The following is a 15,893-nucleotide window of genomic DNA, read 5'->3' as shown; positions in this document are numbered from 1 at the left end:
AGACTGGTGTACCTGGTAACTTCCTGGCTGGCCTTCCTCTTAATTGGACTCTTCCTGGATCTACCATGAAGACCAACGGGGAGTCATTTCTGACCTAGTTCACATACCTGTCATCCATTTACCAAGTCCCACTGGTGTGCAAGTAAATGTTCAACAACCAGCAATCGGAACAAAAAAGCCTTGATTTGTAGCATCTGCCGGTTTCTGTGGTGTAAATATTCCCCTTCACGGCTGGTTTCAAGCTACCAGCATGATGTTACTGAACACAAAATTGGGAAGAAAGGCACACATCATATCTCACTAGATGGTAGGAGCTGACTCCAGCAACCACTGCCCAGTCCTGAGAGGTGTGAGGCATCTGGTGTACTGGAAAGAGAATCATTCCCTGGTTAAATATTCTTAAATTCAAATCAAGTCATCACTACTTAACTAGTTGGATGACCTTCAAAAATTCACTTAACGTCAACGAGCTTGTTTTTTCATGTGCAAATTTGAAATAATGCTACATTATTATCTCAGAGAGAAGGATTTGGGAAGAGTGAGAATAGGTACAAGCAAACATACCACACAGTGTTTGGGATACACATTCCCCACTTTTCCTCCACTGGCCCCATAGTAGGGTGGAGGTTTCCTCTTCCCTCCTCCATCTTCTCTACAACTCACTCTGCTTAGGCCAGGACTGGATGGGAGTCCAGTGGATCCTCCTTCTGTGTCTGTTGTGGAGGTGTTTGGACCCCAGGAAAAGTTTGAGGTCTGAGACAGTTGGCTGGGGCCTTATGAGCAGGACAAGTGCAAAATTTTGAGTGGGTTGTCCTGAGGATATCCTTCAAAAGAGAAAATAGTCACTGGATTCCACTTTAAGGGCTGAGTTCCAGTCTTATTTTGCTCTGTATCTACCATGGCTGGCACAATTGCTTGGAAATAGGAGCCATTCAATATATAATTGCTGGATGAGTGAATGAATGCTGATTGTATCTGCCAATAAATGAATGCAATCCTGATCAAATACTGATTAAGAGACTGGGCTGTGAATAGCCTGAATTTGAATATAGCTTTGTCCCTTACAAGCTCTGTATCTTTGGACAACTTACTTAACCTCTCTGGACTTCAGTTTCATCATCTATAAAACAGATAATAGTATCGACTTTCAAGAATTGATTTAAAGTATTTACTAAAATAAGTCTGGAACAATATAAGTGCTCAACAATGTAAGCTATTATTATCTTTCTCATCAAAGTCAATGTTAACAACTAACACTCATTGATACCCCCTATGCCTCATGCTCTTCTTTTAATCTATTAGTCAGTTCATCATTTCAAGGAAAGGAAGCCACAATACAATAGTACCACTCTAATATGTCAAGATGCCTAATTTTAATAGAACAGATTCATTGTAGCCAAATATTTCTATTCTTTTGGTCTCTCATGCTCATCCGATTTAAGAAGCAAAGGCTGTGATGAAATCAAAACAAGTCTGAATTATAGCAGCAAAAGATGTTAAATCCTGATGCCCACTCTTGCCTCTGAAATGTTCTCTGCCTCACAGACATATCTGCTCTTATCTCATCTATGTCACTATTCTTAATTCTAAATTCTAAGAATCCAAGAATTCTTAATTCTTGGGTAAGATATAGGAGAGATAATGTTTAAGAAACAGAATGTTCTTCTGTAAGTATTATGATACGGTCATTTTGATGCTTTGTGGAAGTGGTAGTATGGGGTAGCATTTGACTTTTAGCCTTTATTTCTCCCAGTAACTAATGTGAGAAATGAATCTTCTCCCAGGATGGCCAGCCTTCACCCCACCCCTGGACATAGTCTCATTCCTGACCCGTAGTCCAAATATTTTACTAATGCCAACTTTATTGTGGGCAAATTACTGTTAAATCCTGCAATTAATCTTTGGCTTTATAATTAAGTAACTGGATTTAGATTTTGGCTTAAATTTGTGGCTTTCTTGCTTTTGAGTTGGGCTGTATCTTGTGTAACAACTGGCACCATAAAATACCCAATGTCTTGAACCATTTTGGCTTAGGACAATTGCCTTGCTCCATTAGCAAAACAGTAGACAATATTCTGGGAAATGTGTCATAATTCTTCAAATTTTCATCCATAAAAATAGAAGAAATAATCCTTATTGATGTCACTAGTGGAAAAAATATAACAGAAATCAAAGTCCATTTCAAAACTAAGAAATGAATCAAGAGTCAGACATGGAATAAAGTAAGGGCAAGGTAACTCTCAGAGTTGGGATTTGCAGATGTTACAGGTGATGGATGAATTTGGTAGCAATTTTACTCATACATAAAAGCTTTTGAAAGAACCAAGCTAGTCTGCCTCTGTTTCTTTCTTTCTCTCTCCCTCTCGCTCACCCCTTTCCTCCCTCCCTCTCCCCTCTCTTTCTCTGTTTCTCTCTTTTCGTCTCTGTCTCTCTGACTCTCTCTCTCTTCCCTTTTGGTGGACAGGGATATGTAAATGTCAAAATGTAGCCTAAAAACAACTTTTAAAAATTTGATCTACATTCTAAAAAACGGTCCTGAGGTTATTTGTATTTGCTTTTTGATTTACTTATGTCCAATATTTTTCCATCCCTGCAATGTCTAACTGACATTTCTTAACAGTTTTTTTTCCTAGTCCCCTACACTCAATATCACACACTATTCTTTTTACGTTGGAAGGTAATTCTGAGTTCACCTCTCTCCTGATTTTTTTTCAGGCTTCTAGCAGCCATGAATAAAGTTTCACATGTAATACTTAACTCTTTTTATAAACAGAAATTGTACTATAAAAACTGAGGTCCCGAAAAGCCAAAGGCGGGTCAAAGTGGTGGGACTCGCGCCGTGGCCGCGGAGACGTGAAGGCCTTCCGCACTCCTCCTCAGCATCCGGGTCGGTGCTCGCCCTCGCTGTCCTGTCCCTGGCCCCATGGAGAAGACGGAGCTGATCCAGAAGGCCAAGCTGGCCGAGCAGGCCAAGCGCTACGACGACATGGCCACCTGCATGAAGGCCGTGACGGAGCAGGGCGCTGAGCTGTCCAACGAGGAGCGCAACCTGCTCTCGGTGGCCTACAAGAACGTGGTCGGGGGCCGCAGGTCCGGCTGGAGGGTCATCTCGAGCATCGAGCAGAAGACAGACACCTCCGACAAGAAGCTGCAGCTGATGAAGAACTATCGGGAGATAGTGGAGTCCGAACTGTGGTCCATCTGCACCACGGTCCTGGAACTGTTGGATAAGTATTTAATAGCCAATGCAACTAATCAAGAGAGTAAGGTCTTCTATCTGAAGATGAAAGGAGATTACTTCCGGTACCTTGCTGAAGTTGCTTGTGGTGATGATCGGAAGCAAACGATAGATAATTCCCAAGGAGCTTACCAAGAGGCTTTTGATATAAGCAAGAAAGAGATGCAACCCACATACCCAATCCGCCTGGGGCTGGCTCTTAACTTTTCTGTATTTTACTATGAGATCCTTAATAACCCAGAACTTGCCTGCACACTGGCTAAAACGGCTTTTTTTAAAAATAAATTTATTTTATTTATTTTTGTTTTTGGCTGAGTTGGGTCTTCGTTGCTGCGCGCGGGCTTTCTCCAGTTGCGGCGAGCGGAGGCCACTCTTCGTTGCGGTGCACAGACTTCTCATTGCAGTGGCCTTTCTTGTTGCAGAGCACAGGCTCTAGGCGCGCCGGCTTCAGTAGTTGTGACACACGGGCCTACTTGCCCCGTGGCATGTGGGATCTTCCCGGACCAGGGCTCGAACCTGTGTCCCCTGCATTGGCAGGCAGATTCTTAACCACTGCACCACCAGGGAAGCCCTAAAACGGCTTTTGATGAGGCCATGGCAGAACTTGATACACTGAATGAAGACTCATACAAAGACAGCACCCTCATCATGCAGTTGCTCAGAGACAACCTAACATTATGGACATCAGACAGTGCAGGAGAAGGATGTGATGCCACAGAACTAAGTGCATACAGGGTGTCATCTTTCTTCCCCTCAAGAAACCTTTTTACTCATCTCCATTCCTTATTCCATTTGGATTTCCTATAGCAAAGAAACCCATTCATGTGTATGGAATCAACCGTTTATAGTCTTTTCACACCGCAGCTTTGGGAAAACTCCATTCCTTGATTTGTGTTTGTCTTGGCCTTTCTGGTGTGCAGTTACTGCTGTAGAAAAGTATTAATAGCTTCATTTCATATAAACATAAGTAACTTCCAAACACTTATGTAGAGGACTAAAAATGTATCTGGTATTTAAGTAATCTGAACCAGTTCTGCAAGTGACTGTGTTTTGTATTACTGTGAAGATATGAAAATGTAGTTAATTACAATTTAAAGAGTGTTCTACATAACTTCTTAATTTCTACATTCCCTCTCTTACTCTTCTTCGGGGATTTTCTTTCAGTAAGCAAATTTCCATCCTCTTAATATATTCCTTTTTGGTAGGAATCCAGAAGTATTAGATTGAATGGAAAAGCAGATGACATTTTGAGGCTGGAGGTCACAAATTAAAATGCCTCCTGTATCATATATGATGGAGGTCTTGTGTATCTGTGACAACAGGGAGTTTCCTCATTCATTCTTCATTTGCTGCTGTTTAAGTTGACAACTTCCCTTCCCAATAAAAATTCACTTACACCTCCTGCCTTTGTAGTTCTGGTATTCACTTTATTATGTAATAGAAGTAGCATGTTGCTGCCAGAATACAAGCATTGCTTTTGGCAAATGAAAGTGCATGTCATTTCTTAATACACTAGAAAGGGGAAATAAAGTACACAAGTCCAAGTCTAAAACTTTAGTACTTTTCCATGCAGATTTGTGCACATGTGAGAGGGTGTCCAGTTTGTCTAGTGATTGTCAGAGAGTTGGACCACTATTGTATGTTGCTAATAATCATCGACTGTAGTTCCAAAAAGACTTTGTGAAAATGTTATGCCCTATGTAACAACAGAGTAACATAAAATAAAATTACATTTTATAAACCATTTACTATGGCTTTGTAACAATTGCGTACTCATATTTTAAGGGACAGGTGAATTTACTACTTTCTGAAGTTTATTGATACTTCCCTTTTATCTCATTTAAAATGGAGTAGTGGTACCCATTTTTCTGCATTGTGATACACTTGTCTAGGGATGCCTGGACCTGTATAAACTTAAGAGTTAGTGTTTTACCTTAGATCAGTTTTGTGGACCCTCCCTTCCTTAGAGGTAAATGATATTAGTTAACTGTTAAATAAGATAAAGTGGACATTCTAAAACTAGAAAAAAAAACTGAGGTCCCCTTCCATTTAGGGGTCCGAAAAGGAATTCAAGGGGCTCTCATTGGTCAAATATGGGGCAATGTGAACTCCAAAAAGAATGACTGCAGTTGTTTGAAGCACATTGAATATATAAAAGTCTCCGAGTTTATGGGAGAGAGGGAGAGGGAGTGAGAGAGAGAAGAAATTTCATTTATCATCATTGGAGGTAGGAAGCACAGAAATACCTTACTCTAAATGTTGATAATTAAAGTTAAAGAATTCGCATTCATCTTGCTTTTCCTGTGTGAATTATATTCAGGGAAATCAAAGAGCTTGAACTGATGAAGGAAAGTTCTACTTAACAGAATTTTTCCAGGGAATAAATGTGGAAAGAATTAGAAAATCACCAGCTTTTAAGCTCCTAATGAATTTGTCTATTTAGATAATATTATTAATAGATGCTAAAGTAATTACAGATATCCACAAAGCACCCAAACATTGCCCCACAAATTACTTACTGGCTGTAAGAGGAAAGTGCATCTACACAATGGGGAAGTCAGCCTGCCACCACCCAAACCTACTCAGCATCACTACAAGTGGGACAGTAGGCAACTACATGCCTTCTGAACACTTCATGCAACATGAAGTGCTTTTGTCCAAACTGTTGAACCAGAATCTAATTGAGCCTTCAGATCTATGTCTAGTTTATAGGAAACCTAGAAGAGTAATGGAACAAATTAACTAACATCTTGGGGAAGCAATAAGAAAATTCAGAAGATGGGTTATTCTGCAGAACAACTGCCTCATTTTTCAACAAGTCAACCTCAAAAAAACAAAGGAAGTTGTGAGATAACTGTTCTAGACTAAAAGAGATTTAAGAAGTAGAATGGTGGTTGCCAGGGGTGGGGGGTGGAGCAACGTGAAGTTGTTCAGTGGGTATAAAGTTTCAGTTGCACCAGATGAATAAATTCCAGAGAACTTCTGTACAATATCATGCCTATAGTTAATCCTACAACATGCAGTTAAAAAATTAAGAGAGTAGACCTCATGTTAACACACACACACACACAAACACAAACTAAACAAAAATAACCAATTTGCACAAGGAAACTTTTAGAGGTGATGGATATGTTTATTAGGTTGATTATGGTGAGGGCTTCATGAGTGTTACACATTTTGTTCCAGATAAATTTATAAAGTCTAGTTGAAACAACCCCCATCATACTCTGATCTAATTCACTCTGACTTGTTTTTTACAGATGACTTGTTTTCCTGCTTAGTTGCATATCCACACCTGGTATTTTTCTCTTTTAAGGACACTCCCCTTTACACTCCCTTCTTTGTAAGCATTCTTCATTCCAGAGAGAAGGTCACAGTTCGATAACCTTGAGAACCACAGAAGCCCATCACAAGACCAGTCCTGACGGTCTCCAGATGATTTCTGGATGGAAGGAATGCAGGCCCTGCATGTACCCTGCTCCTAATCAACAACCCTGCTCCCTGAACCATTACTATAAGACTCCTCAAAACAGCCCCCTTCCCCGGGCTGGGACACACAGTTTTGAGTGCATTATCCTGCTGTGGCCCCCCTTTGCCTGGCAAAGAAATAAAGCTATTCCTTTCTGCTTCACCCAAAACTTTGTCTCCGAGATTGAATTTGGTGCTGGTGTACAGAGACCAGAATTCGGTCACAATATGTCCAAGCTCAAATTATACACATTAAATAAGTACAGTTTTTTTGTATACCAATTATACATCAATAAAACTGTTTAAAGAAAGAAAAACTTAAGAGATGTAATATCCAATTAATAAAATGTATGGTTATTTATTGAATCCTGGCTTGAACTTGTAAAAGATGTTTTGGGGACAATTGGGGAATTTTGAATATGAACAGGATACTTGATATAACTAAGATAATACTGTAAATCTTGTTGGGAATGATAATGGCATTGATCTTAAGTAAGAAATGCCATGTTTTAAAAAGGAGAGGCATACATACACTTTTGGAAATTAAGTTTCATTTGTCTGACATTTACTTTAAAATACTTTTGCCAAAACAAAACAAGTGGAAAACAAATGGGACAAAACTAAATAAATGGAAAAAATATAGTAAAATTCTAATCATTGTTAAAACCAGACGATAGGTATCTGAGGATTAATTATATTAGTCCATTCTACCTATTTATATAAATGTTTGAAAATGTTCAATAAAAAGTGAAAAAGAATATGAGGGTCCATAATCCCTTTGTTACAAGGAAATGGATGAAGTCATATCCATCATTGCTTTTCTCATGGTGAGTTGAAATCCACAATAAGGGTAGTAAATCTGGCAGAATTTCCAATGAAACTGCTGTGATTATAGGTACGTATAGTCGTTAGTGTAACTGAGATGTTCAGGCTTCATTTATCTGTGACAAAAATTACATGTTACAAATCCTATTTTTAAAAAATTTGAAATAAAGATATATATAAATATATAACACATATATATGTTAAAAGCACAACTAAGTACAATAGAATGGTAGCACATGGAATACCACTCCCTCCAAAGAGTTAATTATTTCTGTTTCAGGTTGGCAGGTGGTATACCATAAATTTAAATTCATACTTCTTATTGATTATACTGACATTAGATGGAATTCACTGAGTCGTCACTGGGAAAGATGAGGAATCTAGATCACTTCCAGCTTCTTTCTTCCACTATAAGATTTGTTCCTTATATTACTACTTTTAGTGCTTCTGTGGATTGTTTTTTTTATTACGTTAGATAATACAGTCAAACCTCTATTGCATGTTAGATCACCTGTAGTCAGTATGTCTTCACTGCCAGCAGGTACGATAGATAATAATACGTCACTACTTCTTCCTTCCTTTCACCTCTCTCCCAACCCAACCAAAGAAATGGCAGAAATAATATTTTTGATGAAAAAATTAATAACAATTTTAGGAAACAAGGAAGAGAACCAATAGCAGATGGACAATTTTTGAGCATTTTCTGAAAGTCAGAAAACAATGTCACTCCTCAGGGGTATGGGAGGCAGCAGCTTAGTGCAGGAGAAGGTTGGGTGCCATGGACCCTGGGGGGCAGGGAAGCTGTCTGGTTGTGCCTTTGTTCTTCTCTACATTGCTTTGGGTGGACTTTTGCCCATTCTGTCATCACTACAGGTCCCTGGTATGAGTCAGAAGTGGCAGTGCCCATCAGAACCATTGGATCCACTTGGTCAGGGAAAGTATTTAGAAGAGTTACACAAAGTTTCTGCCTCCCCAGACCTGGTGGAGGGCCTGCAGAGTGACTGCATCCAGCCTCATGTGACCACCTGACCCAGGGCTCAGCCTGCTTTTGGTGGCTGTTGTTGCTGGGGGTCTCGGGCCACAACGTGCGTGTCACATGTCTCCTCTCAAGAAGTTTCCTGGCCTCGTTCCTCAGCTGAGAACCTCTCAAGACAAGTAGGCTGTGGTCCCAGCCCTCTCTGATGCCATCCCCCCACCCCAGGTCCTTCTGGAAGCCCCATACTTCTCATTGGTACCCTAGTGGCTCTCCCCTAATGAAGGTGACACACTGGAGACAGCCTGGCTGTGACAGCTATGAGTGAGCTTGTGCCCCGTGTCTGACCCCCCATGGCTTTGCACAGTCCCTGACAAAGGAGGAAGCCTGCAAGGTCAAGTGGCTGCCCAGGATGCCCAGGGTGAGTTCAGGCCATGGGGGACCTGGGGGAGTTGACTGCATACCTACAACTTATGAAAGATTTTTAGTATTGCTATTATTTCTCTTTCCATAATCACCCCTGAGGGAGGTAGTAAGATCATCCCATTTTACTGATGAGAAAACTGACACAGAAGGAGGTTAAATAATCTGCCCCAAATCACATCAATGATCAGTAGCTTGGACCAGATTTGAGAGGTCTGACTTTAGAGTGCTTTTTTCCTTTAACGACTGTATTTCCTGCCCATGAATAGAATTAGGAGAGAGGATTAAGTAGAAAAGAGAAAGGCATGCCAAAAGAAAAAGGAAATAGAGGGTACAAAATAATGGTATCCCAGACATGTGAGCAGCTAGAGGAAAAGTTTGACTGGAAGGAGATAGTATTGAAAAGAGGAGGAGATAGGAAGGAAGTGGAAAGAAAGTCTGCAGTTTCAACCCTTGTTTATATATTGTACCTGGAAGATCCCTGTTCTTGCATTTATCAGCAAAACTTCTATTTAAGCTTAATTTTCCTATATAGTTTAAGGAGTTCTGTTAATGAGACAACACATCATTCCCTAACCTTTACAGAAAATTTGCAATTTATTTAAGAATTGCAAGGAGGAAAGGAAGGAAAGAAGGAAGTGAGAAAAGAAGAAAGGAAGGGAGGGAGAGAAAAAAGGGAGGAAAGCATGGAAGGAAGGGGAGAGGGAGGGAAGGATTACTAATTTGTGAAATCCCAAAGTGTGGAAAGCATAGAGTTGGAAAAGTGTTACCAAAAACACAGTAATAAATGATCCATTTGGGCAGGAAGAGGGAGAACAATTCAAGGTTATGTCATATGCTAAGATTTCCTGAGGGCTTCAGAAGGAAAGAGTCTCACAATGGATTTTGTACATGGTTATTAATTCCCCTGGGCATGTACCAGCTATATCCCCAAATCTGAGTTATCTTCATAAGGAGATGATTTACTCTGGCTTGCCCAGGGAGATTGTTATGAAATTGGATTGAAACATCTAATGTAGTGAGTGAGCAAACATTTCCTAGCTTTACAAAGTCTTTGGGGGGCAAGGAAGGGGTCACAAAAATGACCCAGGCAACTAGTACAAACATCAGTATGGAAGATAATGTATGTTTCCTTCCAGTGTACAATACATGGTATGAATCTTATTATAGGTAAATATGAAAGAAATTTCATGCACAATCACAAGCAACATGACATCTCTTGGTGCTGACACTGTCCCTTTCCATTAGATCTCTTGTGCTCAGAACCCTCTCCTGACTGGTTCCAAGTTCTTCCCAGTTCTTCCCAGCTGTTGTCTCTTTGTAGCTCTGAATTGATCAACAATGCTTTCAATAGAAGGGGAAAATCAGAAATGAAGAAACTTCCTAAATTTCCTCTAGAAAAATAAAATATCAAACTGGTTGGAGACAACATACACAATTCTAAGGATGAGAGACCATTATTATCTCCATTTGATAGATGAGGAACCGAAAATTCAAAGAGGATAAATAAAATAGTCAAGGTCACATGAAGGGCAAACCAGTAACCTGAGATTTAATCCCAGATCTGTACAATTCCTAACTCAGATCCTAACCACAACACCGTACTGCTTCTCATGCCATTATGACGGCCCACTTCTCAGTTAGACTCTCAACCTTGAGTCAACTTCAGAGTGGAAGTCTCTTTCTCCTTATCCCACCAGAGTGCGTGACACCATAGAGCTTCAACATGTTGACAATGAAAATATTCCATTCACTTCTGCTTGTAATGTTATAGCCAACAGCTAGGGTCTATCTTTGCATTCTTTTTCCACCATCTTTTTCCTACCACTCGGCCAGTCTTTTGCCATACACAGGCTTTGAAGTCCAAATGTTACCTGCTACACCAAATGAAGAGACTTGCATGCCCTGTTACCATATTTAAGTACCTCTGAACTTTCTACTAGACTAAGCAGGAAATTCATAATCCTCCATTGCACTACCTCTGAACAAAAAGTCTTCCCATCTGTTTCTGAACATTCCCAAATGGGGGCCTCGTGAGTGCCTATGAACCATCTGCTGGTCTTTTCTGTGTTTGCCTCTTCCACCCCTCTCTGTTTTGGTTCATGCCTGCTGGCAAGCAATGCTTGCAAAGCTACTTGAAGGAGCATCATTGGGACTTCCACGGCTTTATTTTACACTCTGGGTAATGTTTCCTTCAGAAACTGTCTCCTCCTAATGCTAATAAAGCTAGTGATCCTTGGCTTGCCACAGTTGTGCTAGATTTCAGGTTACAGGTCGGGAGAATACCCTAAAACTCTATGCTACACTTTTGCACTGGGGTCCTGTAGCAGCATTGTTTGTGCCATAGCTCACGAAAGTATTTTGTCCACACTAACAACATCTGAGGTCTAGCTCAACCAGCCAAAATTCCTTGCTGCATGTTATTAAATCACACAATCATAGGACTCAGAGTTAAAGGGGATGGTGAAGAGCTTCTGTGTTAACCTTGTACGAGGTGCCAAATTCCCATTTAAATCAGTGGTTTTCAAATTTTAATGTGTATCAGAATCACCTGGAAAGCTTGTTAAGTCACAAGTGTTTCTTGCAGTGTGTACCGGCAACAAATTTTCTTAGCTTATTTTACCTGAAAATGCTTTATTTTACCTGAATATGCTTTATTTTACCTTTATTCCTGAAGGATATCTTTTGCTTGGTATAGAATTCTGTGTTGACAGTTGTTATTCATAAGCATTTTAAAGATGTTGTTCCTCTGTTTACTGGCCTCTGTTATATCCAAAAGAAGTCAGCTATCATTTGAGTCATTATTCAGTTTTTATGTATTGTGTCAGTTTCCTCTGTCTACTTTCAAGATGTTCTCTTTATCTTTAGTTTTCAGCAGTTTATCTCTAATGTGCTTAGGAGTGGTTTTCTTCAAATCTATCCTGCCTGGGGATCTATGAAGTACGTGAATCTGTAAGTTTATTTCTTTTGCTAAGCTTAGGACATTTGGGGTTGTGATTTCTTTACCACCCCCCACCCTTATTTTCTTTATTTACTCTCTCCTTTCCTTATGGGGCTTGTTAAAATAAAAAACAAATGGAAACCAGCCTTGAAAATTCCCTGAGCAGACAAAACTACTTTAGTCATACAAGCAAAGTTTAATTTAGCTTACTTTACAAGAATAACTTGACCTAGGTCATTTCTTGTTTATGACTCTGGAAATCATAAGCAAAACTTAAACTGTTGATATGAGGTAACCACTGACCAATTCCCTATCATTTAAGAAAATTCTAATGTTATAATTAATCACTGTGAAGAATAAACAGTCACTGTCTCCTTACCCTGGACCCTCATTCCATGTTTGATTTGAATGCTCCAGGTTCAGAAACTGTCTTTTTGCTGTGTACATAATAAACTTCTACTAATTACTACTTTGGTGATTCATTAGTTTTACCTTGGCTGTCTCTGAACTGTTGACAGATTCCAACTGCATCTATGTTAAACTTTATGATATTGTCCCGGAGTCTTGGTTCATCTAAAAACATTTTTTAATGTACTGGATAACTTTTTTTTTTTTTGTGTGTGGTATGCGGGCCTCTCACTGTTGTGGCCTCTCCTGTTGCAGAGCACAGGCTCTGGATGCACAGACTCAGAGGCCATGGCTTACAGGCCTAGCCGCTCCACAGCATGTGGGATCTTCCTGGACCAGGGCACGAACCCGTGTCCCCTGCATCGGCAGGCAGACTCTCGACCACTGCGCCACCAGGGAAGCCCACTATTGATTTATCTTTAAGTTCACTGACTTTCCTCTATAATCGTCATCCTGCTTTTGAGTACATCAGTGACTTTTTAAACAAATTTTAGTTCTAAAATTTATATTAAAAAATTAGTGTCTATTTCTCTGCTAGTATTTCCTATGTTTTTATGTATTGCAAAAATTTTTTCTTCATGTCATTGAGAATAGTTTAAAATCTGCTCATTCCAACATCTGAGTCATCTTAGGGTTAGTCTCTACTGAATTTATTTTCTTCCTGAAAATGGGTCACATTTTCCTGTTCTATCATGAATAGAAATGTCTGGGATTGAATTCTAGATATTGTAAATATTATGTTGTAAAGACTATGGATGCTGTTATATTCCTCTGATAAGTATTGCTTATTTATTCTTATTGTTTTAGCACTCAGTTGACTTGGTTGCACTCACACTGCAAACCTGTTCCTTGGGAAGCAGTTCAAATCTCAGTTCAATTCTTTATCCTTTGCTAAGCAGCTTGGAATCTGCCTTGCACATGCATGGTCTGGGGACAGCCAGAGATTTGTTTAAAGACTGTACACAGCATTTGGGGATATCTCCCTCTATCTCTCTCATTTCTAGTGTTCCTATATGCAGAAAATTAGAAGACACTGATGAAAGAAATTAAAGATGATACAAATAGATGGAGAGATATACCATGTTCTTGGATTGGAAGAAGCAGTATTGTGGAAATGACTCTACTACCCAAAGCAATCTACAGATTCAGTGCAATCCTTATCAAACTACCACTGGCATTTTTCACAGAACTAGAACAAAAAATTTCACAATTTATATGGAAACACAAAAGACCCCGAATAGCAAAAGCAATCTTGAGAACGAAAAATGGAGCTGGAGGAATCAGGCTCCCTGACTTCAGACTATACTACAAAGCTACAGTAATCAAGACAGTATGGTACTGGCACAAAAACAGAAATATAGATCAATGGAACAGGATAGAAAGCCCAGAGATAAACCCATGCACATATGGTCACCTATCTTTGATAAAGGAGGCAGGAATGTACAGTGGAGAAAGGACAGTTTCTTTCTATTGGCTATCTTTTCTGGCTCTTCAAGTCAGAAAAGTGGAAGATTTGCTTTAGGAGTTTTAGATGCCCTGTATAGTACAGTCTAAAATTTTCCTTAGGCTCAAAGCTGTGAAGACAATAAACACACTAGTTTATTCTTGTTTTTCCAATATCAATCCCTTTCCAGAATCTGCCTACTTTTACTTTCTCTTCCTTCCACACTAGATTTTATAATAGTTATTTGTGTGAAAATCTGCTCATTATAAGCTTACTTAGCCATACTAGAACTAGAATCTCCTCTAGTGATTTGAAAGGTATGCATTCTATTTCTCATTTTAATATTAACACTAAAAATGTTAATATAGCTTTAATTTTTATTTAGGCATTAATATCTAGAGTTAATCAGTATCTATGGCTTGCCCAAACCAGAACAAACAAACACCAAGAACCTTAGCAGGGCTTGTTTCTATCTTCTTTCCTTCACCATCATCTATATTGAGATCATCTGGGATTCTCAATATAGATTATTAACCTTTTACATTTAGGCTTCTTTAGTTTCTTTGCTTGCTCTTGCTTCTTATGACCTGTGTCTTCTCTGAATTCATTTATTTCTCCTTTTGGAGTATATCCTCTAATAATTCTTTCAGACTATGAAGTTGATAACCTTTTTGATTTAGTTTTATTTTAATTTTTTAATTAAAATTATATAGTACATAGATTAATGGCATTTGTCTGACAAAGCTTGTAATGCATAAGAGCAATCCCCTACATCCTTACTCCTTAAGTTCTGCTTTCTAGACTTAATATCTATTTTTGATATATTCATTAGCTTATTATATAGGGAGATAAGTGTTCATTTCTCTTACCCTACTGCCCTCCCATACACACACACACACACACACATACACACACACACACGCACGCACACACACATCTTTCCCCTTCTCTCCCTCTCAGAAGACTATGTTTTTGATTAATTACTCAGGATTTCATATTACTGGGTGTATGAGTTTCCTATTGCTGCTGTAACAGATTAGCACAAACTAGTGGTGTAAATGAACACAAATTTATTACCTTACATCCTGTAGGTCAGAAGTAAAATATCAGTCTCACTGGAGTAAAGTGAAAATGTTATCAGGGCTGGTTCCTTCTGGAAGTTCCTTGTGTTTTCCAGCTTTTAGAGACCACCAGCATTCCTTAGCTCATGGTCCCTTCCTTCATTTTCCAGACCAGCAGTGTAGCATCTTTAAATCTCTCTGACTCTTTGACCTTTGCTTTAGTTGCCCATCATTTTCTCTCATGCCAACCCTCCTGCCTCCCTCTTATAAAGATCCTTTTGATTACTTTGGGCTCAGTTGGAAAATCTCCCATTTTAAGATTCTTAATTTAACCACATCTATAAGTCCCTTTGCAGTGTAAGTTAATATATTCACAGGTTCCAGGGATTAAGATGTGGCCATCTGGGTCAGGGGCTTGGCATAATTTTGCCTACCATACTAGGATTATATAAATCTTTCTATAAATGAACAACATGGTATACTATGATTAAATTTTCATTACTTATATAATTTCTTTTGATGTTGATAATTATCCTTTGTTGTTTGCTTAATTTTCTATGTACTTATACATTTTTTCCTATACTCTATGTTAGAATAATAAAACTCTCTTTAATATGTCAAACACTTTGGGTAAACTACTAGTTCCTGTGATGGTTAATTTTGTGTCAGCTTGACTAGGCCACAGTACCCAGGTATTTGGTCAAACATTATTCTAGATGTTTTTGTAATATTTTTAACATGAAATTAACATTAAATCAGTAGACTCTGATTAAAGCAGATTACCCTTCATAATATGGGTGGGCCTCATCCAATTATTTGCAGGTCTTAATAGAAAAAGAGTGACCTTTCCTCAAGAAGTGGGGGTTTTCCAGCAGACTGCCTTTGTCCTCAAACTGCAACTCTTCCCTGGGTCTCCAGCCTGACAGCCTACCCTGCAGATTTCGGATGTTCGAAGCCTGCACAATCTTGTGAGCCAATAAATCTCTCTCTCTCTCTCTCTTTGGCTATATACACATACTCTTGGTTCTGTTTCTCTGGAGAATCCTGACTAATACAGATTTTTGTATTGACAGTGGTTCTAGAGGAACAGAATCTTAAGGATGAGTTTTCTG

General features: G+C 39.1%; 1 pseudogene across 1 annotated transcript; it reads left to right on the top strand.

Moving 5' to 3' along the window:
* The first annotated feature begins 2,808 nt into the window (after positions 1 to 2,808).
* Positions 2,809 to 4,971, top strand: LOC308620363 (14-3-3 protein theta-like; annotated as a pseudogene). Its single transcript has 2 exons — positions 2,809 to 3,505; positions 3,818 to 4,971. The product of its transcript is annotated as a 14-3-3 protein theta-like (transcript).
* Positions 4,972 to 15,893: the final 10,922 nt, after the last annotated feature.

This window comes from Mesoplodon bidens (assembly GCF_964165515.1).
Source record: "Mesoplodon bidens genome assembly, chromosome: 7".
Lineage (NCBI taxonomy): Eukaryota > Metazoa > Chordata > Mammalia > Artiodactyla > Ziphiidae > Mesoplodon > Mesoplodon bidens.
This window is presented reverse-complemented; position numbering and strand designations above follow the sequence as displayed.